Below are 22,980 nucleotides of genomic sequence, written 5' to 3' on the forward strand. Positions count from 1 at the left end.
TCAGTCCATGTTGGAGCAGGTTTAGATACAGTCTAAAGCATAGATCTCAAAGTCTGTGCACAGAATTTAGCAAGGGCCTCGCACCTTCTGATGCATCAGGTAGGTGCACAATAGCATAGCCTAACCCTCTGTACTTTGGTCTATATTGATGCGGGACATAGACAGCCAGCTGATGACCAATCCATTAGTGCAATGGATGGCTGGAAGCATTTGTCTTTGCCTTTGCAATACCACAGAAGCAATGCATGGTCAATGTACAGCAATGACACACCTGTGTGAACAGCCAGGAGACCCCCCCCCCCATGTTATGTTACATAGTTACATAGTTAGTACGGTCGAAAAAAGACATATGTCCATCAAGTTCAACCAGGGAATTAAGGGGTAGGGGTGTGGCGCGATATTGGGGAAGGGATGAGATTTTATATTTCTTCATAAGCATTAATCTTATTTTGTCAATTAGGAACATTCAGCACCCACCCGCTATCAAGGCAGCTGCCTATCATGTCATGCCCTACCTGCACAGGTGTGCTGGCTACTCAAATGATCCAATTAAGGAGGCCATTTAGTCAGCAGCAGCAGAAGTCCTGTGCCTGGACGCTCCAACAGCGGCCAGACACAAGCAGAAGCAGAAGCAGCAGAAGCAGCAGCAGCACCACCTTTTGTTTTTTGGCTGCAGCAGCAGCAGCAAGGCCCACAGGGCTGGCTAGCTGGCTAGCCAGCAAGCAGGTAGCAATGAAAGTAGGAATCTTTCTTTTTAACCCTGTAAGGGGGTGGTGCACTGTACCCGAAGATACTGCCATATCGGGTCAATGCATAGGGCGACGGAAGCAAGCTTCGAAATCGGCCCCCGTTCTCAAAAATCCATTTAATATATGGTCCCCAGATAGGGGACGTATCAGATATTAAACTGATAAGAACAGATACTACACTTGATCTTAGCCAAAAGGCCGAGAAGCGATAACCGTGAAAGGGGCGGGCCCAACAAGGTCCCCTTCATGGGCACTATCACTGCTTGCTGTCAGGGAGGCTGCCAGACAATTTTCCATGCACACTCTGGGCTGGGGGGCAGTCAACCACCAGTACACACAGCAGAACCTAAACCCATACCATTATTGCTAAGCAGCAAGACAGGGGCCCATTGCACTCCCACGGGGCCTTTTTAAATGCAATCCATAACCCGGATTTGCCAGGAACCCTTCTTACTCCTCCTACTTGCATGTGACACTGGGCTTAGGATCTGCATAGGAAACACACACACAAGCACACACCTACCTTTGTTGCCTGCAGATGCCTCCTTGGCTGTCCCCAAACGGTATCAAACCAACACCCACGGGAAGCTGTAAGCATAGAGGACATGCCTGCACCCCATTGGACTTACCTGTGTGGGTTAAATCCGGGTTATTTGACAACCTATGGCGGTGATGGTTCTGCTCAGGCAGAGCAGTGCTGATGCTCCTCATAAAGCTGTCGCTGCTGTGAAGGTTCTAGGTGACATCACAATCCCTATGGTTACATACACAACAAAGCTGGGTTGTTGTTGTTTACACTCTGCAAGGCCTGTGGAAGTGAGTGACATCATAGCACTGTAGTTCTGAGGGTTCTAGATGGATGCAACAATCTCCTGTTGCTTCTATGAAGGCCATAATAGACGACATCACCAAACAGCTCCATAGTCACATACACAGCAAAGGAGAGATGTTGTTTACACCTAGTGATGTCAGTGGTATTGAGTGACATCACAGCACAGTGCTAAGGCTCCTGGGCCTGGACACAGCAGCGGCTGCAATATCTCAACGGAGAATACGTTTATATATATGTGTGTGTGTGCGCGTATATATATATATATATATATATATATATATATATATATATATTTCTCCGCCGAAATCACTTTTAAACCCATTTCCACCTTTTTTTCCCTTCTCTTCCTCTTACTTTTTTTTCACGTTTTTTTACGTTTTTCTCCTTTTCGCCTCTTTTCTGGGCGTATTATTATTCTTTTTCTTCTTTTTTTTCGTCTAATGCATACCCCATCAGTGCAGCAATGCTTATTCAATACCGCCAGCAGATGGAGACACTGGGGGATAATTTTCTAAGGATTTATACTGATTTTTCCTGTCTGAATTTGTCGCACAGAAAGTTGCAGGCCAAATATGTGTGACATTTCTGCGACTTTAGCTTCTAGAGCATTTTTACAACATTATACATAGGTGCTGAATACATAAAAAGCGACTGTTCAGCGACAGACAAGTCGCATCGGCTGAAAGTAGGCCAGAATGTCAGTCCATGTTGGAGCAGGTTTAGATACAGTCTAAAGCATAGATCTCAAAGTCTGTGCACAGAATTTAGCAAGGGCCTCGCACCTTCTGATGCATCAGGTAGGTGCACAATAGCATAGCCTAACCCTCTGTACTTTGGTCTATATTGATGCGGGACATAGACAGCCAGCTGATGACCAATCCATTAGTGCAATGGATGGCTGGAAGCATTTGTCTTTGCCTTTGCAATACCACAGAAGCAATGCATGGTCAATGTACAGCAATGACACACCTGTGTGAACAGCCAGGAGACCCCCCCCCCCCCCATGTTATGTTACATAGTTACATAGTTAGTACGGTCGAAAAAAGACATATGTCCATCAAGTTCAACCATGGAATTAAGGGGTAGGGGTGTGGCGCGATATTGGGGAAGGGATGAGATTTTATATTTCTTCATAAGCATTAATCTTATTTTGTCAATTAGGAACATTCAGCACCCACCCGCTATCAAGGCAGCTGCCTATCATGTCATGCCCTACCTGCACAGGTGTGCTGGCTACTCAAATGATCCAATTAAGGAGGCCATTTAGTCAGCAGCAGCAGAAGTCCTGTGCCTGGACGCTCCAACAGCGGCCAGACACAAGCAGAAGCAGAAGCAGCAAAAGCAGCAGCAGCACCACCTTTTGTTTTTTGGCTGCAGCAGCAGCAGCAAGGCCCACAGGGCTGGCTAGCTGGCTAGCCAGCAAGCAGGTAGCAATGAAAGTAGGAATCTTTCTTTTTAACCCTGTAAGGGGGTGGTGCACTGTACCCGAAGATACTGCCATATCGGGTCAATGCATAGGGCGACGGAAGCAAGCTTCGAAATCGGCCCCCGTTCTCAAAAATCCATTTAATATATGGTCCCCAGATAGGGGACGTATCAGATATTAAACTGATAAGAACAGATACTACACTTGATCTTAGCCAAAAGGCCGAGAAGCGATAACCGTGAAAGGGGCGGGCCCAACAAGGTCCCCTTCATGGGCACTATCACTGCTTGCTGTCAGGGAGGCTGCCAGACAATTTTCCATGCACACTCTGGGCTGGGGGGCAGTCAACCACCAGTACACACAGCAGAACCTAAACCCATACCATTATTGCTAAGCAGCAAGACAGGGGCCCATTGCACTCCCACGGGGCCTTTTTAAATGCAATCCATAACCCGGATTTGCCAGGAACCCTTCTTACTCCTCCTACTTGCATGTGACACTGGGCTTAGGATCTGCATAGGAAACACACACACAAGCACACACCTACCTTTGTTGCCTGCAGATGCCTCCTTGGCTGTCCCCAAACGGTATCAAACCAACACCCACGGGAAGCTGTAAGCATAGAGGACATGCCTGCACCCCATTGGACTTACCTGTGTGGGTTAAATCCGGGTTATTTGACAACCTATGGCGGTGATGGTTCTGCTCAGGCAGAGCAGTGCTGATGCTCCTCATAAAGCTGTCGCTGCTGTGAAGGTTCTAGGTGACATCACAAATCCCTATGGTTACATACACAACAAAGCTGGGTTGTTGTTGTTTACACTCTGCAAGGCCTGTGGAAGTGAGTGACATCATAGCACTGTAGTTCTGAGGGTTCTAGATGGATGCAACAATCTCCTGTTGCTTCTATGAAGGCCATAATAGACGACATCACCAAACAGCTCCATAGTCACATACACAGCAAAGGAGAGATGTTGTTTACACCTAGTGATGTCAGTGGTATTGAGTGACATCACAGCACAGTGCTAAGGCTCCTGGGCCTGGACACAGCAGCGGCTGCAATATCTCAACGGAGAATACGTTTATATATATGTGTGTGTGTGCGCGTATATATATATATATATATATATATATATATATATATATATATATTTCTCCGCCGAAATCACTTTTAAACCCATTTCCACCTTTTTTTCCCTTCTCTTCCTCTTACTTTTTTTTCAAGTTTTTTTACGTTTTTCTCCTTTTCGCCTCTTTTCTGGGCGTATTATTCTTCTTTTTCTTCTTTTTTTTCGTCTAATGCATACCCCATCAGTGCAGCAATGCTTATTCAATACCGCCAGCAGATGGAGACACTGGGGGATAATTTTCTAAGGATTTATACTGATTTTTCCTGTCTGAATTTGTCGCACAGAAAGTTGCAGGCCAAATATGTGTGACATTTCTGCGACTTTAGCTTCTAGAGCATTTTTACAACATTATACATAGGTGCTGAATACATAAAAAGCGACTGTTCAGCGACAGACAAGTCGCATCGGCTGAAAGTAGGCCAGAATGTCAGTCCATGTTGGAGCAGGTTTAGATACAGTCTAAAGCATAGATCTCAAAGTCTGTGCACAGAATTTAGCAAGGGCCTCGCACCTTCTGATGCATCAGGTAGGTGCACAATAGCATAGCCTAACCCTCTGTACTTTGGTCTATATTGATGCGGGACATAGACAGCCAGCTGATGACCAATCCATTAGTGCAATGGATGGCTGGAAGCATTTGTCTTTGCCTTTGCAATACCACAGAAGCAATGCATGGTCAATGTACAGCAATGACACACCTGTGTGAACAGCCAGGAGACCCCCCCCCCATGTTATGTTACATAGTTACATAGTTAGTACGGTCGAAAAAAGACATATGTCCATCAAGTTCAACCAGGGAATTAAGGGGTAGGGGTGTGGCGCGATATTGGGGAAGGGATGAGATTTTATATTTCTTCATAAGCATTAATCTTATTTTGTCAATTAGGAACATTCAGCACCCACCCGCTATCAAGGCAGCTGCCTATCATGTCATGCCCTACCTGCACAGGTGTGCTGGCTACTCAAATGATCCAATTAAGGAGGCCATTTAGTCAGCAGCAGCAGAAGTCCTGTGCCTGGACGCTCCAACAGCGGCCAGACACAAGCAGAAGCAGAAGCAGAAGCAGCAGAAGCAGCAGCAGCAGCACCTTTTGTTTTTTGGCTGCAGCAGCAGCAGCAAGGCCCACAGGGCTGGCTAGCTGGCTAGCCAGCAAGCAGGTAGCAATGAAAGTAGGAATCTTTCTTTTTAACCCTGTAAGGGGGTGGTGCACTGTACCCGAAGATACTGCCATATCGGGTCAATGCATAGGGCGACGGAAGCAAGCTTCGAAATCGGCCCCCGTTCTCAAAAATCCATTTAATATATGGTCCCCAGATAGGGGACGTATCAGATATTAAACTGATAAGAACAGATACTACACTTGATCTTAGCCAAAAGGCCGAGAAGCGATAACCGTGAAAGGGGCGGGCCCAACAAGGTCCCCTTCATGGGCACTATCACTGCTTGCTGTCAGGGAGGCTGCCAGACAATTTTCCATGCACACTCTGGGCTGGGGGGCAGTCAACCACCAGTACACACAGCAGAACCTAAACCCATACCATTATTGCTAAGCAGCAAGACAGGGGCCCATTGCACTCCCACGGGGCCTTTTTAAATGCAATCCATAACCCGGATTTGCCAGGAACCCTTCTTACTCCTCCTACTTGCATGTGACACTGGGCTTAGGATCTGCATAGGAAACACACACACAAGCACACACCTACCTTTGTTGCCTGCAGATGCCTCCTTGGCTGTCCCCAAACGGTATCAAACCAACACCCACGGGAAGCTGTAAGCATAGAGGACATGCCTGCACCCCATTGGACTTACCTGTGTGGGTTAAATCCGGGTTATTTGACAACCTATGGCGGTGATGGTTCTGCTCAGGCAGAGCAGTGCTGATGCTCCTCATAAAGCTGTCGCTGCTGTGAAGGTTCTAGGTGACATCACAATCCCTATGGTTACATACACAACAAAGCTGGGTTGTTGTTGTTTACACTCTGCAAGGCCTGTGGAAGTGAGTGACATCATAGCACTGTAGTTCTGAGGGTTCTAGATGGATGCAACAATCTCCTGTTGCTTCTATGAAGACCATAATAGACGACATCACCAAACAGCTCCATAGTCACATACACAGCAAAGGAGAGATGTTGTTTACACCTAGTGATGTCAGTGGTATTGAGTGACATCACAGCACAGTGCTAAGGCTCCTGGGCCTGGACACAGCAGCGGCTGCAATATCTCAACGGAGAATACGTTTATATATATGTGTGTGTGTGCGCGTATATATATATATATATATATATATATATATATATATATATATTTCTCCGCCGAAATCACTTTTAAACCCATTTCCACCTTTTTTTCCCTTCTCTTCCTCTTACTTTTTTTTCACGTTTTTTTACGTTTTTCTCCTTTTCGCCTCTTTTCTGGGCGTATTATTATTCTTTTTCTTCTTTTTTTTCGTCTAATGCATACCCCATCAGTGCAGCAATGCTTATTCAATACCGCCAGCAGATGGAGACACTGGGGGATAATTTTCTAAGGATTTATACTGATTTTTCCTGTCTGAATTTGTCGCACAGAAAGTTGCAGGCCAAATATGTGTGACATTTCTGCGACTTTAGCTTCTAGAGCATTTTTACAACATTATACATAGGTGCTGAATACATAAAAAGCGACTGTTCAGCGACAGACAAGTCGCATCGGCTGAAAGTAGGCCAGAATGTCAGTCCATGTTGGAGCAGGTTTAGATACAGTCTAAAGCATAGATCTCAAAGTCTGTGCACAGAATTTAGCAAGGGCCTCGCACCTTCTGATGCATCAGGTAGGTGCACAATAGCATAGCCTAACCCTCTGTACTTTGGTCTATATTGATGCGGGACATAGACAGCCAGCTGATGACCAATCCATTAGTGCAATGGATGGCTGGAAGCATTTGTCTTTGCCTTTGCAATACCACAGAAGCAATGCATGGTCAATGTACAGCAATGACACACCTGTGTGAACAGCCAGGAGACCCCCCCCCCCCCCCATGTTATGTTACATAGTTACATAGTTAGTACGGTCGAAAAAAGACATATGTCCATCAAGTTCAACCAGGGAATTAAGGGGTAGGGGTGTGGCGCGATATTGGGGAAGGGATGAGATTTTATATTTCTTCATAAGCATTAATCTTATTTTGTCAATTAGGAACATTCAGCACCCACCCGCTATCAAGGCAGCTGCCTATCATGTCATGCCCTACCTGCACAGGTGTGCTGGCTACTCAAATGATCCAATTAAGGAGGCCATTTAGTCAGCAGCAGCAGAAGTCCTGTGCCTGGACGCTCCAACAGCGGCCAGACACAAGCAGAAGCAGAAGCAGCAAAAGCAGCAGCAGCACCACCTTTTGTTTTTTGGCTGCAGCAGCAGCAGCAAGGCCCACAGGGCTGGCTAGCTGGCTAGCCAGCAAGCAGGTAGCAATGAAAGTAGGAATCTTTCTTTTTAACCCTGTAAGGGGGTGGTGCACTGTACCCGAAGATACTGCCATATCGGGTCAATGCATAGGGCGACGGAAGCAAGCTTCGAAATCGGCCCCCGTTCTCAAAAATCCATTTAATATATGGTCCCCAGATAGGGGACGTATCAGATATTAAACTGATAAGAACAGATACTACACTTGATCTTAGCCAAAAGGCCGAGAAGCGATAACCGTGAAAGGGGCGGGCCCAACAAGGTCCCCTTCATGGGCACTATCACTGCTTGCTGTCAGGGAGGCTGCCAGACAATTTTCCATGCACACTCTGGGCTGGGGGGCAGTCAACCACCAGTACACACAGCAGAACCTAAACCCATACCATTATTGCTAAGCAGCAAGACAGGGGCCCATTGCACTCCCACGGGGCCTTTTTAAATGCAATCCATAACCCGGATTTGCCAGGAACCCTTCTTACTCCTCCTACTTGCATGTGACACTGGGCTTAGGATCTGCATAGGAAACACACACACAAGCACACACCTACCTTTGTTGCCTGCAGATGCCTCCTTGGCTGTCCCCAAACGGTATCAAACCAACACCCACGGGAAGCTGTAAGCATAGAGGACATGCCTGCACCCCATTGGACTTACCTGTGTGGGTTAAATCCGGGTTATTTGACAACCTATGGCGGTGATGGTTCTGCTCAGGCAGAGCAGTGCTGATGCTCCTCATAAAGCTGTCGCTGCTGTGAAGGTTCTAGGTGACATCACAAATCCCTATGGTTACATACACAACAAAGCTGGGTTGTTGTTGTTTACACTCTGCAAGGCCTGTGGAAGTGAGTGACATCATAGCACTGTAGTTCTGAGGGTTCTAGATGGATGCAACAATCTCCTGTTGCTTCTATGAAGGCCATAATAGACGACATCACCAAACAGCTCCATAGTCACATACACAGCAAAGGAGAGATGTTGTTTACACCTAGTGATGTCAGTGGTATTGAGTGACATCACAGCACAGTGCTAAGGCTCCTGGGCCTGGACACAGCAGCGGCTGCAATATCTCAACGGAGAATACGTTTATATATATGTGTGTGTGTGCGCGTATATATATATATATATATATATATATATATATATATATATATATTTCTCCGCCGAAATCACTTTTAAACCCATTTCCACCTTTTTTTCCCTTCTCTTCCTCTTACTTTTTTTTCAAGTTTTTTTACGTTTTTCTCCTTTTCGCCTCTTTTCTGGGCGTATTATTCTTCTTTTTCTTCTTTTTTTTCGTCTAATGCATACCCCATCAGTGCAGCAATGCTTATTCAATACCGCCAGCAGATGGAGACACTGGGGGATAATTTTCTAAGGATTTATACTGATTTTTCCTGTCTGAATTTGTCGCACAGAAAGTTGCAGGCCAAATATGTGTGACATTTCTGCGACTTTAGCTTCTAGAGCATTTTTACAACATTATACATAGGTGCTGAATACATAAAAAGCGACTGTTCAGCGACAGACAAGTCGCATCGGCTGAAAGTAGGCCAGAATGTCAGTCCATGTTGGAGCAGGTTTAGATACAGTCTAAAGCATAGATCTCAAAGTCTGTGCACAGAATTTAGCAAGGGCCTCGCACCTTCTGATGCATCAGGTAGGTGCACAATAGCATAGCCTAACCCTCTGTACTTTGGTCTATATTGATGCGGGACATAGACAGCCAGCTGATGACCAATCCATTAGTGCAATGGATGGCTGGAAGCATTTGTCTTTGCCTTTGCAATACCACAGAAGCAATGCATGGTCAATGTACAGCAATGACACACCTGTGTGAACAGCCAGGAGACCCCCCCCCATGTTATGTTACATAGTTACATAGTTAGTACGGTCGAAAAAAGACATATGTCCATCAAGTTCAACCAGGGAATTAAGGGGTAGGGGTGTGGCGCGATATTGGGGAAGGGATGAGATTTTATATTTCTTCATAAGCATTAATCTTATTTTGTCAATTAGGAACATTCAGCACCCACCCGCTATCAAGGCAGCTGCCTATCATGTCATGCCCTACCTGCACAGGTGTGCTGGCTACTCAAATGATCCAATTAAGGAGGTCATTTAGTCAGCAGCAGCAGAAGTCCTGTGCCTGGATGCTCCAACAGCGGCCAGACACAAGCAGAAGCAGAAGCAGCAGAAGCAGCAGCAGCACCACCTTTTGTTTTTTGGCTGCAGCAGCAGCAGCAAAGCCCACAGGGCTGGCTAGCTGGCTAGCCAGCAAGCAGGTAGCAATGAAAGTAGGAATCTTTCTTTTTAACCCTGTAAGGGGGTGGTGCACTGTACCCGAAGATACTGCCATATCGGGTCAATGCATAGGGCGACGGAAGCAAGCTTCGAAATCGGCCCCCGTTCTTAAAAATCCATTTAATATATGGTCCCCAGATAGGGGACGTATCAGATATTAAACTGATAAGAACAGATTTTTTTTTTTTACATTTTTATTGAAAAAACTCAAAAACTTAAATACATCACAAGAAATTTTTACAATATATCAAATACTGTTTTCCATAAATGTAAATTCCACATAGCTAATGCTTTTTTCTGCCCATATCTCTTTTTATCAATTAAATAGTACAAGTAAACTTCACTGTATATCATCTTCAAACATTCTTTTTCACAAATAAAATCTCTTTTGAAGACAAGGATATTACGAACTTTCCATAATACATTTTTTGTACAGTTGATAAAAATCCACAAAATTCTCTCTTTTTCTTTCGTAACTCCATCACTTTTGCCATATAAAACAACTTCATGATTTAAAACTTTTAGACCTGTTAGGAATTTCAATAAAGAACCAATTAGTCTAAAAACCTTTTGTGCAAAATAACAATTCCAGAAAAGGTGCAAAACAGTTTCATCTATATTGCAATTTTCCCGGGGACAGACACATACAGCATTTAGACCTCTTCTATATTGGAAAAATCTTACCGGAAGACACTCATGGATAATCATCCATGCTAAATCCTTGTGCTCATTAAAAAGATATGGCTCGTTTACCTTTTTCCATATTTGTACACACCTATTATAAGAAAAATTAGAGACCATACATATTTCTTCTTGCAAATTTAACTGTACTTCAATCTTGCGAGCATCCCTCAAGGTTAACAAGTCAAAGTCTTTAAGGTTATACATACGTATAATTTTTTCTAAGATGGCATAATGTTTAGGCGGAGTTAAAAGTACAGGAGAAGATAATGATAAAAACACCCATTTTCTTCTTCTAAAAATATGTCCCGCAGAGTACTTTAAAAAACAGGACCATACACTTTTCATAAAAAGTCCCCTAAAACACCAACTAAAAAACCTCAAGTATAAAAATTTTCTAATACAGGGAACCTGTTTTCCTCCATTTTTTTGTGACTTATACATAATATCTCTTTTTAATTTTTCTGCTTTAGAACTCCATAGAAACTCAAAGAGAATCCTCTGTAGTTGCCTAGACATAAGTTCATTAGGAGGATAAATCATATTTAAATAGAGCATAATGGGTATTAGCATAGCCTTAATCACCAAAATTTTACCTTCTAAAGATAATTTCCTAAGGGACCAAAAGTCTACCTTCTTCTTTACCTTTTCTTTTACCATTAGCCAACTTTCCTCACCATTGTTATTTTTATCAAAGATGACTCCAAGGATTTTTATTTTTTCTGACTGTAATTTTAGGTTTGGTATTGGCACGTTTTCCCATTTACCTATATAAAAACAGTCACATTTAGATAAATTAAGTTTAAAAGCAGAAGCTTTACAAAAGAAATCAGTAACATCAACAACTCTTTGTAAAGAGAAGGAACTTTCACAAAAAACATTAATATCATCCATATAGCCACACACTTTAAGGGTGGCACTATTACCTCCAGGAACTGGTACTCCTTTTATTATTTTATCATTCCTTATTAAGTTTAACAGAGGTTCTATTGCACATATAAACAGTATAGGAGACAGAGGGCAGCCTTGCTTTACTCCTGATGATAAATTAATAAAATCCGTAAGGAAACCATTTAGTAAAATCCTGCTAAAAGAACCTTTATATAAGAGAGCAATTTGCTTAATAAATATGTTAGGAAAACCCATGCGTTGTAAAACCATCCATAAAAAACAATGTGATACTCTATCGAAAGCTTTATGAAAATCTAGCGATAGAATGGCTAGATTTTGATTCCGCTCTTGCTGATACCATATGACGTCCCTAATAGCATTTAAAGGTTCAGCTACACTCCTTCCTGGGACACCACATACCTGATCCACATGGATGACTTTGTACAAAAAAGGCTTCATTCTGTTAACAAAAATTTTTGACATAATCTTATAATCAACATTAAGAAGCGTAATTGGTCTCCAATTTTCTAAGCTGTTCCTATCCCCCTTTTTGGGGATCAGAGACACTATACCACTCCTCCAAGATAAAGGTAGAACATCAGAATTAAAAGCCTCCTTAAAAATATTAAGCAAATCATCTTTAAAAATTTCCCAAAAGGTTTTATAAAACTCTACAGGAAGTCCATCCGAACCTGGTGTTTTACCTGTGGATAAACTTTTAGCAGCAATTTCTAATTCTTGGCATCTTACTTCTGTGCAAAGTGCATCTTGGTCCTCCTTACTTAAACCACAATCTAAAGTGCTTAGGAGAAAATTAGCAGCAGATATATCAATGGGTTTCTCATTAAACAGATCTTGATAAAAGGATTTAGCTTTGGATAACATTCCTACATTAGTAGTTTCATCCTCAATGTTAATCATTAACTTTTTTGTTTCCATTACCTTTTTAAAAAAGAATCTTGTACACTTTTCATCCTTCTCTTTACATTCAACTTTGGAGTTAAAAATTATTTCTTTCCCTTTGTTAGTTATAGCCTTCTGAATATCACTTTTAACACTTAAAATCAGATCGTCTACATATACACCCAGCTCTTTGAGTTGATAATAGGTTTGTAGTTTTGTGTTAAGATCTCTATACCATTTCAATTTCTCTTTTGTTTTTTTAACACCCATCTTAATAAAATACTCTTTAAATTTTACCTTGCAGAATTCCCACCATGCTAAAAGACAATTAAAATTAGTCCTTGAGTTCTGCAATTTTTTAAAAAGATAGATAAAATTACATTTAATTTCTTCATCTTCAAGCAAAGAGACATTCAGACGCCAGACTCCTTTGGCTCTGCAAACCCCATCAAACTTACATGTAGCAGATAGAATCTTATGATCTGAAAAAAAGGTAGAAGTCAATTGCATATTCCCATAAAATGCAAATCCAGAAGCAAAAATATAATCAATCCTTGACATATAAAGGCTATTCCCCCAGGTATACCCAGGGTCATTAGGGAAAGAGGTTCTCCACAAATCTTTTAAATTAAAATCAACTATAAAATCCTTTAGTTGTTTTTCAGTCTTATCTTTCCTTTGTTCAGATCCTCCAGCCCGCTCCTCTCCTGCCATTATACAATTAAAATCACCAGCGATGATAAGCGGGGATGAACCCAGTAAATAAAACTGAATTTTCTCTAATAAATCAGATCTTTCATCCTTATCTGGAGAGGCATATACATTTAAAAGTCTCATATTCATGTCATTATAAATAATATGAACGAGCAGGGCTCTACCGGGTACAATGTCTGTGAAGGAGGTAACTTTATACTCACTGCTCTTGAACAGTATGCCAACACCAGTCACTTTCCTCTCATTATCCCCTGACCACACAGACGGGCCAAGAGTCCATTCAGATCTCAAAGATGAATAATTGATATCATAATCAATGGCACATTCCTGTAAAAATAAAATGTCTGTAGGCAAAGAAGACAAGAAAGAAAATAAAGCAGCCCTCCTCTCTGGGCTCTTCAAACTCCTCACATTGAAGGAGGAGATAGTAACACTTGGTAGCTCCTGGGTCATTCATTATCCTCAGACAAAGAACCCCAATCTGTAGGTGGTGACACAAATTCCTCAATATTAACAGGGTCGGATGCTGTTATAACCTTTTGGCAGACAATCTCCACGTTCCCCTCGTCCGCACTGACTCGACCACTCCTTTTGATGTTAAGGCCCTTTTCCTCTTTCCGGTCTCTGCTTTTCCTCTTTCGCCGTTCTTCTACATCCATCTCCTCTGTATCCCTTCTGGGCGGTCCAGGACCTTCAACTTCCATGAGAGGAGAACCCCTCACTTCTGTCTCAGGTCCCACGACCTTCCCCGGGGACACAATGCTTTTGGAGACATGAGCCACAGCAGGTATCACAGGAATTCCGGTAGCAGAAGACTCAGGCATCACTTTCAGGGTGTGGGTCTTAGGCACAGGCACAGCATCCATGGAGCTCTTCCTCATCGAGGGACCAGCCGACGTAGCCACAATATTGGCCCAGGAGCGTTGAGGACAATCCTTAAAAGCGTGTCCTTTCTGCTTACACACATTACACAGAATCTCATTTTGACAGTCCAAAGTGGTGTGGCCTTTTTGGCCACATCTTTTGCAAATAACCACTTCCTCTTTGCAAGATTCTTGTGTATGACCATATTCATGGCATTTCCTGCAATAATACGGCATCCCAGGGTAGAATAAATAGCCACGTTTACGCCCAATTAAAAAATTTGCAGGTGGGCGACACAGACCTCCAATTCCTCTCACATCTTCTCTGAACTTAACAGCAAACTTATGCTTTCCAGTCCAAAAGTCCATTGCATTCATTATTTTATGAGAGTATTTGACTTCCGCACAATATTGGTTTAAAAATAAGACAATGTCTCTTATATCCACGTATGGATCGTGCATAGTAACCACCAGTGGAACATCGCCATTAGAATATAGAGCAATGAAAACAAGTCCTTTCATAACCTCCTCATTGGCAAGCTCCCGAACTTTCTCAAACATATGGTCACATGCAGATGCGGAAGTCAAGGTAAGAATGAAAAGTCCTTTACCTGGGTCTTTTAGGCAAAACACATCTTCTCTCTGAATGTGCAATAAATCCAGCATAATTCTCTTGACAAAAAATTCCAAAGTCATCTTCTCCTTTTTCTCCTCATCCACTTCAATACGGAAGGTGTTCTTAATCCGAGTTTCAGTATGCGCAGCAAACCTAAGGGTCGCCATGGGGGATCGCCTTCCCGTTCTTTGTAAGTCCTCCTCCTATAGCAGCATGAGGCTTAAGACGGCTAAAAAACCGCCGATGCCTCAAGGCCGAAGGTTCGACGAACTCAGAGCCCCTTGACAAGATACAAGATCTTAGCCAAAAGGCCGAGAAGCGATAACCGTGAAAGGGGCGGGCCCAACAAGGTCCCCTTCATGGGCACTATCACTGCTTGCTGTCAGGGAGGCTGCCAGACAATTTTCCATGCACACTCTGGGCTGGGGGGGCAGTCAACCACCAGTACACACAGCAGAACTTAACCCATACCATTATTGCTAAGCAGCAAGACAGGGGCCCATTGCACTCCCACGGGGCCTTTTTAAATGCAATCCATAACCCGGATTTGCCAGGAACCCTTCTTACTCCTCCTACTTGCATGTGACACTGGGCTTAGGATCTGCATAGGAAACACACACACAAGCACACACCTACCTTTGTTGCCTGCAGATGCCTCCTTGGCTGTCCCCAAACGGTATCAAACCAACACCCACGGGAAGCTGTAAGCATAGAGGACATGCCTGCACCCCATTGGACTTACCTGTGTGGGTTAAATCCGGGTTATTTGACAACCTATGGCGGTGATGGTTCTGCTCAGGCAGAGCAGTGCTGATGCTCCTCATAAAGCTGTCGCTGCTGTGAAGGTTCTAGGTGACATCACAAATCCCTATGGTTACATACACAACAAAGCTGGGTTGTTGTTGTTTACACTCTGCAAGGCCTGTGGAAGTGAGTGACATCATAGCACTGTAGTTCTGAGGGTTCTAGATGGATGCAACAATCTCCTGTTGCTTCTATGAAGGCCATAATAGACGACATCACCAAACAGCTCCATAGTCACATACACAGCAAAGGAGAGATGTTGTTTACACCTAGTGATGTCAGTGGTATTGAGTGACATCACAGCACAGTGCTAAGGCTCCTGGGCCTGGACACAGCAGCGGCTGCAATATCTCAACGGAGAATACGTTTATATATATGTGTGTGTGTGCGCGTATATATATATATATATATATATATATATATATATATATATATATATATTTCCCCCGCCGAAATCACTTTTAAACCCATTTCCACCTTTTTTTCCCTTCTCTTCCTCTTACTTTTTTTTCACGTTTTTTTACGTTTTTCTCCTTTTCGCCTCTTTTCTGGGCGTATTATTCTTCTTTTTCTTCTTTTTTTTCGTCTAATGCATACCCCATCAGTGCAGCAATTCTTATTCAATACCGCCAGCAGATGGAGACACTGGGGGATAATTTTCTAAGGATTTATACTGATTTTTCCTGTCTGAATTTGTCGCACAGAAAGTTGCAGGCCAAATATGTGTGACATTTCTGCGACTTTAGCTTCTAGAGCCTTTTTACAACATTATACATAGGTGCTGAATACATAAAAAGCGACTGTTCAGCGACAGACAAGTCGCATCGGCTGAAAGTAGGCCAGAATGTCAGTCCATGTTGGACAGGTTTAGATACAGTCTAAAGCATAGATCTCAAAGTCTGTGCACAGAATTTAGCAAGGGCCTCGCACCTTCTGATGCATCAGGTAGGTGCACAATAGCATAGCCTAACCCTCTGTACTTTGGTCTATATTGATGCGGGACATAGACAGCCAGCTGATGACCAATCCATTAGTGCAATGGATGGCTGGAAGCATTTGTCTTTGCCTTTGCAATACCACAGAAGCAATGCATGGTCAATGTACAGCAATGACACACCTGTGTGAACAGCCAGGAGACCCCCCCCCCCCCATGTTATGTTACATAGTTACATAGTTAGTACGGTCGAAAAAAGACATATGTCCATCAAGTTCAACCAGGGAATTAAGGGGTAGGGGTGTGGCGCGATATTGGGGAAGGGATGAGATTTTATATTTCTTCATAAGCATTAATCTTATTTTGTCAATTAGGAACATTCAGCACCCACCCGCTATCAAGGCAGCTGCCTATCATGTCATGCCCTACCTGCACAGGTGTGCTGGCTACTCAAATGATCCAATTAAGGAGGCCATTTAGTCAGCAGCAGCAGAAGTCCTGTGCCTGGACGCTCCAACAGCGGCCAGACACAAGCAGAAGCAGAAGCAGCAGAAGCAGCAGCAGCACCACCTTTTGTTTTTTGGCTGCAGCAGCAGCAGCAAGGCCCACAGGGCTGGCTAGCTGGCTAGCCAGCAAGCAGGTAGCAATGAAAGTAGGAATCTTTCTTTTTAACCCTGTAAGGGGGTGGTGCACTGTACCCGAAGATACTGCCATATCGGGTCAATGCATAGGGCGACGGAAGCAAGCTTCGAAATCGGCCCCCGTTCTCAAAAATCCATTTAATATATGGTCCCCAGATAGGGGACGTATCAGATATTAAACTGATAAGAACAGATACTACACTTGATCTTAGCCAAAAGGCCGAGAAGCGATAACCGTGAAAGGGGCGGGCCCAACAAGGTCCCCTTCATGGGCACTATCACTGCTTGCTGTCAGGGAGGCTGCCAGACAATTTTCCATGCACACTCTGGGCTGGGGGGCAGTCAACCACCAGTACACACAGCAGAACCTAAACCCATACCATTATTGCTAAGCAGCAAGACAGGGGCCCATTGCACTCCCACGGGGCCTTTTTAAATGCAATCCATAACCCGGATTTGCCAGGAACCCTTCTTACTCCTCCTACTTGCATGTGACACTGGGCTTAGGATCTGCATAGGAAACACACACACAAGCACACACCTACCTTTGTTGCCTGCAGATGCCTCCTTGGCTGTCCCCAAACGGTATCAAACCAACACCCACGGGAAGCTGTAAGCATAGAGGACATGCCTGCACCCCATTGGACTTACCTGTGTGGGTTAAATCCGGGTTATTTGACAACCTATGGCGGTGATGGTTCTGCTCAGGCAGAGCAGTGCTGATGCTCCTCATAAAGCTGTCGCTGCTGTGAAGGTTCTAGGTGACATCACAAATCCCTATGGTTACATACACAACAAAGCTGGGTTGTTGTTGTTTACACTCTGCAAGGCCTGTGGAAGTGAGTGACATCATAGCACTGTAGTTCTGAGGGTTCTAGATGGATGCAACAATCTCCTGTTGCTTCTATGAAGGCCATAATAGACGACATCACCAAACAGCTCCATAGTCACATACACAGCAAAGGAGAGATGTTGTTTACACCTAGTGATGTCAGTGGTATTGAGTGACATCACAGCACAGTGCTAAGGCTCCTGGGCCTGGACACAGCAGCGGCTGCAATATCTCAACGGAGAATACGTTTATATATATGTGTGTGTGTGCGCGTATATATATATATATATATATATATATATATATATATATATATATTTCTCCGCCGAAATCACTTTTAAACCCATTTCCACCTTTTTTTCCCTTCTCTTCCTCTTACTTTTTTTTCACGTTTTTTTTAACGTTTTTCTCCTTTTCGCCTCTTTTCTGGGCGTATTATTCTTCTTTTTCTTCTTTTTTTTCGTCTAATGCATACCCCATCAGTGCAGCAATGCTTATTCAATACCGCCAGCAGATGGAGACACTGGGGGATAATTTTCTAAGGATTTATACTGATTTTTCCTGTCTGAATTTGTCGCACAGAAAGTTGCAGGCCAAATATGTGTGACATTTCTGCGACTTTAGCTTCTAGAGCATTTTTACAACATTATACATAGGTGCTGAATACATAAAAAGCGACTGTTCAGCGACAGACAAGTCGCATCGGCTGAAAGTAGGCCAGAATGTCAGTCCATGTTGGAGCAGGTTTAGATACAGTCTAAAGCATAGATCTCAAAGTCTGTGCACAGAATTTAGCAAGGGCCTCGCACCTTCTGATGCATCAGGTAGGTGCACAATAGCATAGCCTAACCCTCTGTACTTTGGTCTATATTGATGCGGGACATAGACAGCCAGCTGATGACCAATCCATTAGTGCAATGGATGGCTGGAAGCATTTGTCTTTGCCTTTGCAATACCACAGAAGCAATGCATGGTCAATGTACAGCAATGACACACCTGTGTGAACAGCCAGGAGACCCCCCCCCCATGTTATGTTACATAGTTACATAGTTAGTACGGTCGAAAAAAGACATATGTCCATCAAGTTCAACCAGGGAATTAAGGGGTAGGGGTGTGGCGCGATATTGGGGAAGGGATGAGATTTTATATTTCTTCATAAGCATTAATCTTATTTTGTCAATTAGGAACATTCAGCACCCACCCGCTATCAAGGCAGCTGCCTATCATGTCATGCCCTACCTGCACAGGTGTGCTGGCTACTCAAATGATCCAATTAAGGAGGCCATTTAGTCAGCAGCAGCAGAAGTCCTGTGCCTGGACGCTCCAACAGCGGCCAGACACAAGCAGAAGCAGAAGCAGCAGAAGCAGCAGCAGCACCACCTTTTGTTTTTTGGCTGCAGCAGCAGCAGCAAGGCCCACAGGGCTGGCTAGCTGGCTAGCCAGCAAGCAGGTAGCAATGAAAGTAGGAATCTTTCTTTTTAACCCTGTAAGGGGGTGGTGCACTGTACCCGAAGATACTGCCATATCGGGTCAATGCATAGGGCGACGGAAGCAAGCTTCGAAATCGGCCCCCGTTCTCAAAAATCCATTTAATATATGGTCCCCAGATAGGGGACGTATCAGATATTAAACTGATAAGAACAGATACTACACTTGATCTTAGCCAAAAGGCCGAGAAGCGATAACCGTGAAAGGGGCGGGCCCAACAAGGTCCCCTTCATGGGCACTATCACTGCTTGCTGTCAGGGAGGCTGCCAGACAATTTTCCATGCACACTCTGGGCTGGGGGGCAGTCAACCACCAGTACACACAGCAGAACCTAAACCCATACCATTATTGCTAAGCAGCAAGACAGGGGCCCATTGCACTCCCACGGGGCCTTTTTAAATGCAATCCATAACCCGGATTTGCCAGGAACCCTTCTTACTCCTCCTACTTGCATGTGACACTGGGCTTAGGATCTGCATAGGAAACACACACACAAGCACACACCTACCTTTGTTGCCTGCAGATGCCTCCTTGGCTGTCCCCAAACGGTATCAAACCAACACCCACGGGAAGCTGTAAGCATAGAGGACATGCCTGCACCCCATTGGACTTACCTGTGTGGGTTAAATCCGGGTTATTTGACAACCTATGGCGGTGATGGTTCTGCTCAGGCAGAGCAGTGCTGATGCTCCTCATAAAGCTGTCGCTGCTGTGAAGGTTCTAGGTGACATCACAAATCCCTATGGTTACATACACAACAAAGCTGGGTTGTTGTTGTTTACACTCTGCAAGGCCTGTGGAAGTGAGTGACATCATAGCACTGTAGTTCTGAGGGTTCTAGATGGATGCAACAATCTCCTGTTGCTTCTATGAAGGCCATAATAGACGACATCACCAAACAGCTCCATAGTCACATACACAGCAAAGGAGAGATGTTGTTTACACCTAGTGATGTCAGTGGTATTGAGTGACATCACAGCACAGTGCTAAGGCTCCTGGGCCTGGACACAGCAGCGGCTGCAATATCTCAACGGAGAATACGTTTATATATATGTGTGTGTGTGCGCGTATATATATATATATATATATATATATATTTCTCCGCCGAAATCACTTTTAAACCCATTTCCACCTTTTTTTCCCTTCTCTTCCTCTTACTTTTTTTTCACGTTTTTTTACGTTTTTCTCCTTTTCGCCTCTTTTCTGGGCGTATTATTCTTCTTTTTCTTCTTTTTTTTCGTCTAATGCATACCCCATCAGTGCAGCAATGCTTATTCAATACCGCCAGCAGATGGAGACACTGGGGGATAATTTTCTAAGGATTTATACTGATTTTTCCTGTCTGAATTTGTCGCACAGAAAGTTGCAGGCCAAATATGTGTGACATTTCTGCGACTTTAGCTTCTAGAGCATTTTTACAACATTATACATAGGTGCTGAATACATAAAAAGCGACTGTTCAGCGACAGACAAGTCGCATCGGCTGAAAGTAGGCCAGAATGTCAGTCCATGTTGGAGCAGGTTTAGATACAGTCTAAAGCATAGATCTCAAAGTCTGTGCACAGAATTTAGCAAGGGCCTCGCACCTTCTGATGCATCAGGTAGGTGCACAATAGCATAGCCTAACCCTCTGTACTTTGGTCTATATTGATGCGGGACATAGACAGCCAGCTGATGACCAATCCATTAGTGCAATGGATGGCTGGAAGCATTTGTCTTTGCCTTTGCAATACCACAGAAGCAATGCATGGTCAATGTACAGCAATGACACACCTGTGTGAACAGCCAGGAGACCCCCCCCCCCCCCCCATGTTATGTTACATAGTTACATAGTTAGTACGGTCGAAAAAAGACATATGTCCATCAAGTTCAACCAGGGAATTAAGGGGTAGGGGTGTGGCGCGATATTGGGGAAGGGATGAGATTTTATATTTCTTCATAAGCATTAATCTTATTTTGTCAATTAGGAACATTCAGCACCCACCCGCTATCAAGGCAGCTGCCTATCATGTCATGCCCTACCTGCACAGGTGTGCTGGCTACTCAAATGATCCAATTAAGGAGGCCATTTAGTCAGCAGCAGCAGAAGTCCTGTGCCTGGACGCTCCAACAGCGGCCAGACACAAGCAGAAGCAGAAGCAGCAGCAGCACCACCTTTTGTTTTTTGGCTGCAGCAGCAGCAGCAGCAGCAAGGCCCACAGGGCTGGCTAGCTGGCTAGCCAGCAAGCAGGTTGCAATGAAAGTAGGAATCTTTCTTTTTAACCCTGTAAGGGGGTGGTGCACTGTACCCGAAGATACTGCCATATCGGGTCAATGCATAGGGCGACGGAAGCAAGCTTCGAAATCGGCCCCCGTTCTCAAAAATCCATTTAATATATGGTCCCCAGATAGGGGACGTATCAGATATTAAACTGATAAGAACAGATACTACACTTGATCTTAGCCAAAAGGCCGAGAAGCGATAACCGTGAAAGGGGCGGGCCCAACAAGGTCCCCTTCATGGGCACTATCACTGCTTGCTGTCAGGGAGGCTGCCAGACAATTTTCCATGCACACTCTGGGCTGGGGGGCAGTCAACCACCAGTACACACAGCAGAACCTAAACCCATACCATTATTGCTAAGCAGCAAGACAGGGGCCCATTGCACTCCCACGGGGCCTTTTTAAATGCAATCCATAACCCGGATTTGCCAGGAACCCTTCTTACTCCTCCTACTTGCATGTGACACTGGGCTTAGGATCTGCATAGGAAACACACACACAAGCACACACCTACCTTTGTTGCCTGCAGATGCCTCCTTGGCTGTCCCCAAACGGTATCAAACCAACACCCACGGGAAGCTGTAAGCATAGAGGACATGCCTGCACCCCATTGGACTTACCTGTGTGGGTTAAATCCGGGTTATTTGACAACCTATGGCGGTGATGGTTCTGCTCAGGCAGAGCAGTGCTGATGCTCCTCATAAAGCTGTCGCTGCTGTGAAGGTTCTAGGTGACATCACAAATCCCTATGGTTACATACACAACAAAGCTGGGTTGTTGTTGTTTACACTCTGCAAGGCCTGTGGAAGTGAGTGACATCATAGCACTGTAGTTCTGAGGGTTCTAGATGGATGCAACAATCTCCTGTTGCTTCTATGAAGGCCATAATAGACGACATCACCAAACAGCTCCATAGTCACATACACAGCAAAGGAGAGATGTTGTTTACACCTAGTGATGTCAGTGGTATTGAGTGACATCACAGCACAGTGCTAAGGCTCCTGGGCCTGGACACAGCAGCGGCTGCAATATCTCAACGGAGAATACGTTTATATATATGTGTGTGTGTGCGCGTATATATATATATATATATATATATATATATATATATATATATTTCTCCGCCGAAATCACTTTTAAACCCATTTCCACCTTTTTTTCCCTTCTCTTCCTCTTACTTTTTTTTCACGTTTTTTTACGTTTTTCTCCTTTTCGCCTCTTTTCTGGGCGTATTATTCTTCTTTTTCTTCTTTTTTTTCGTCTAATGCATACCCCATCAGTGCAGCAATGCTTATTCAATACCGCCAGCAGATGGAGACACTGGGGGATAATTTTCTAAGGATTTATACTGATTTTTCCTGTCTGAATTTGTCGCACAGAAAGTTGCAGGCCAAATATGTGTGACATTTCTGCGACTTTAGCTTCTAGAGCATTTTTACAACATTATACATAGGTGCTGAATACATAAAAAGCG

At 44.0% G+C, this 22,980-nt stretch overlaps 8 non-coding genes across 8 annotated transcripts; all 8 read right to left on the reverse strand.

Annotated features, from left to right (window-relative positions):
* Positions 1 to 768: 768 nt before the first annotated feature.
* On the reverse strand, positions 769 to 959 carry LOC130323930 (U2 spliceosomal RNA). Its single transcript, XR_008869106.1, has one exon. It is a non-coding gene; the product is annotated as a U2 spliceosomal RNA (small nuclear RNA).
* Positions 960 to 3,050: 2,091 nt separating this feature from the next.
* On the reverse strand, positions 3,051 to 3,241 carry LOC130323931 (U2 spliceosomal RNA). The gene has a single exon (XR_008869107.1). It is a non-coding gene; the product is annotated as a U2 spliceosomal RNA (small nuclear RNA).
* A 2,096-nt stretch (positions 3,242 to 5,337) lies between these two features.
* On the reverse strand, positions 5,338 to 5,528 carry LOC130323932 (U2 spliceosomal RNA). The gene has a single exon (XR_008869108.1). It is a non-coding gene; the product is annotated as a U2 spliceosomal RNA (small nuclear RNA).
* A 2,092-nt stretch (positions 5,529 to 7,620) lies between these two features.
* LOC130323934 (U2 spliceosomal RNA) lies at positions 7,621 to 7,811 on the reverse strand. The gene has a single exon (XR_008869109.1). It is a non-coding gene; the product is annotated as a U2 spliceosomal RNA (small nuclear RNA).
* Positions 7,812 to 9,900: 2,089 nt separating this feature from the next.
* LOC130323957 (U2 spliceosomal RNA) lies at positions 9,901 to 10,098 on the reverse strand. Its single transcript, XR_008869130.1, has one exon. It is a non-coding gene; the product is annotated as a U2 spliceosomal RNA (small nuclear RNA).
* Positions 10,099 to 16,965: 6,867 nt separating this feature from the next.
* On the reverse strand, positions 16,966 to 17,156 carry LOC130323935 (U2 spliceosomal RNA). The gene has a single exon (XR_008869110.1). It is a non-coding gene; the product is annotated as a U2 spliceosomal RNA (small nuclear RNA).
* Positions 17,157 to 19,248: 2,092 nt separating this feature from the next.
* Positions 19,249 to 19,439, reverse strand: LOC130323937 (U2 spliceosomal RNA). Its single transcript, XR_008869112.1, has one exon. It is a non-coding gene; the product is annotated as a U2 spliceosomal RNA (small nuclear RNA).
* A 2,077-nt stretch (positions 19,440 to 21,516) lies between these two features.
* On the reverse strand, positions 21,517 to 21,707 carry LOC130323938 (U2 spliceosomal RNA). The gene has a single exon (XR_008869113.1). It is a non-coding gene; the product is annotated as a U2 spliceosomal RNA (small nuclear RNA).
* Between the last annotated feature and the right edge of the window lie 1,273 nt (positions 21,708 to 22,980).

This window comes from Hyla sarda, unplaced genomic scaffold (genome assembly GCF_029499605.1).
Source record: "Hyla sarda isolate aHylSar1 unplaced genomic scaffold, aHylSar1.hap1 scaffold_257, whole genome shotgun sequence".
Taxonomy (NCBI): domain Eukaryota; kingdom Metazoa; phylum Chordata; class Amphibia; order Anura; family Hylidae; genus Hyla; species Hyla sarda.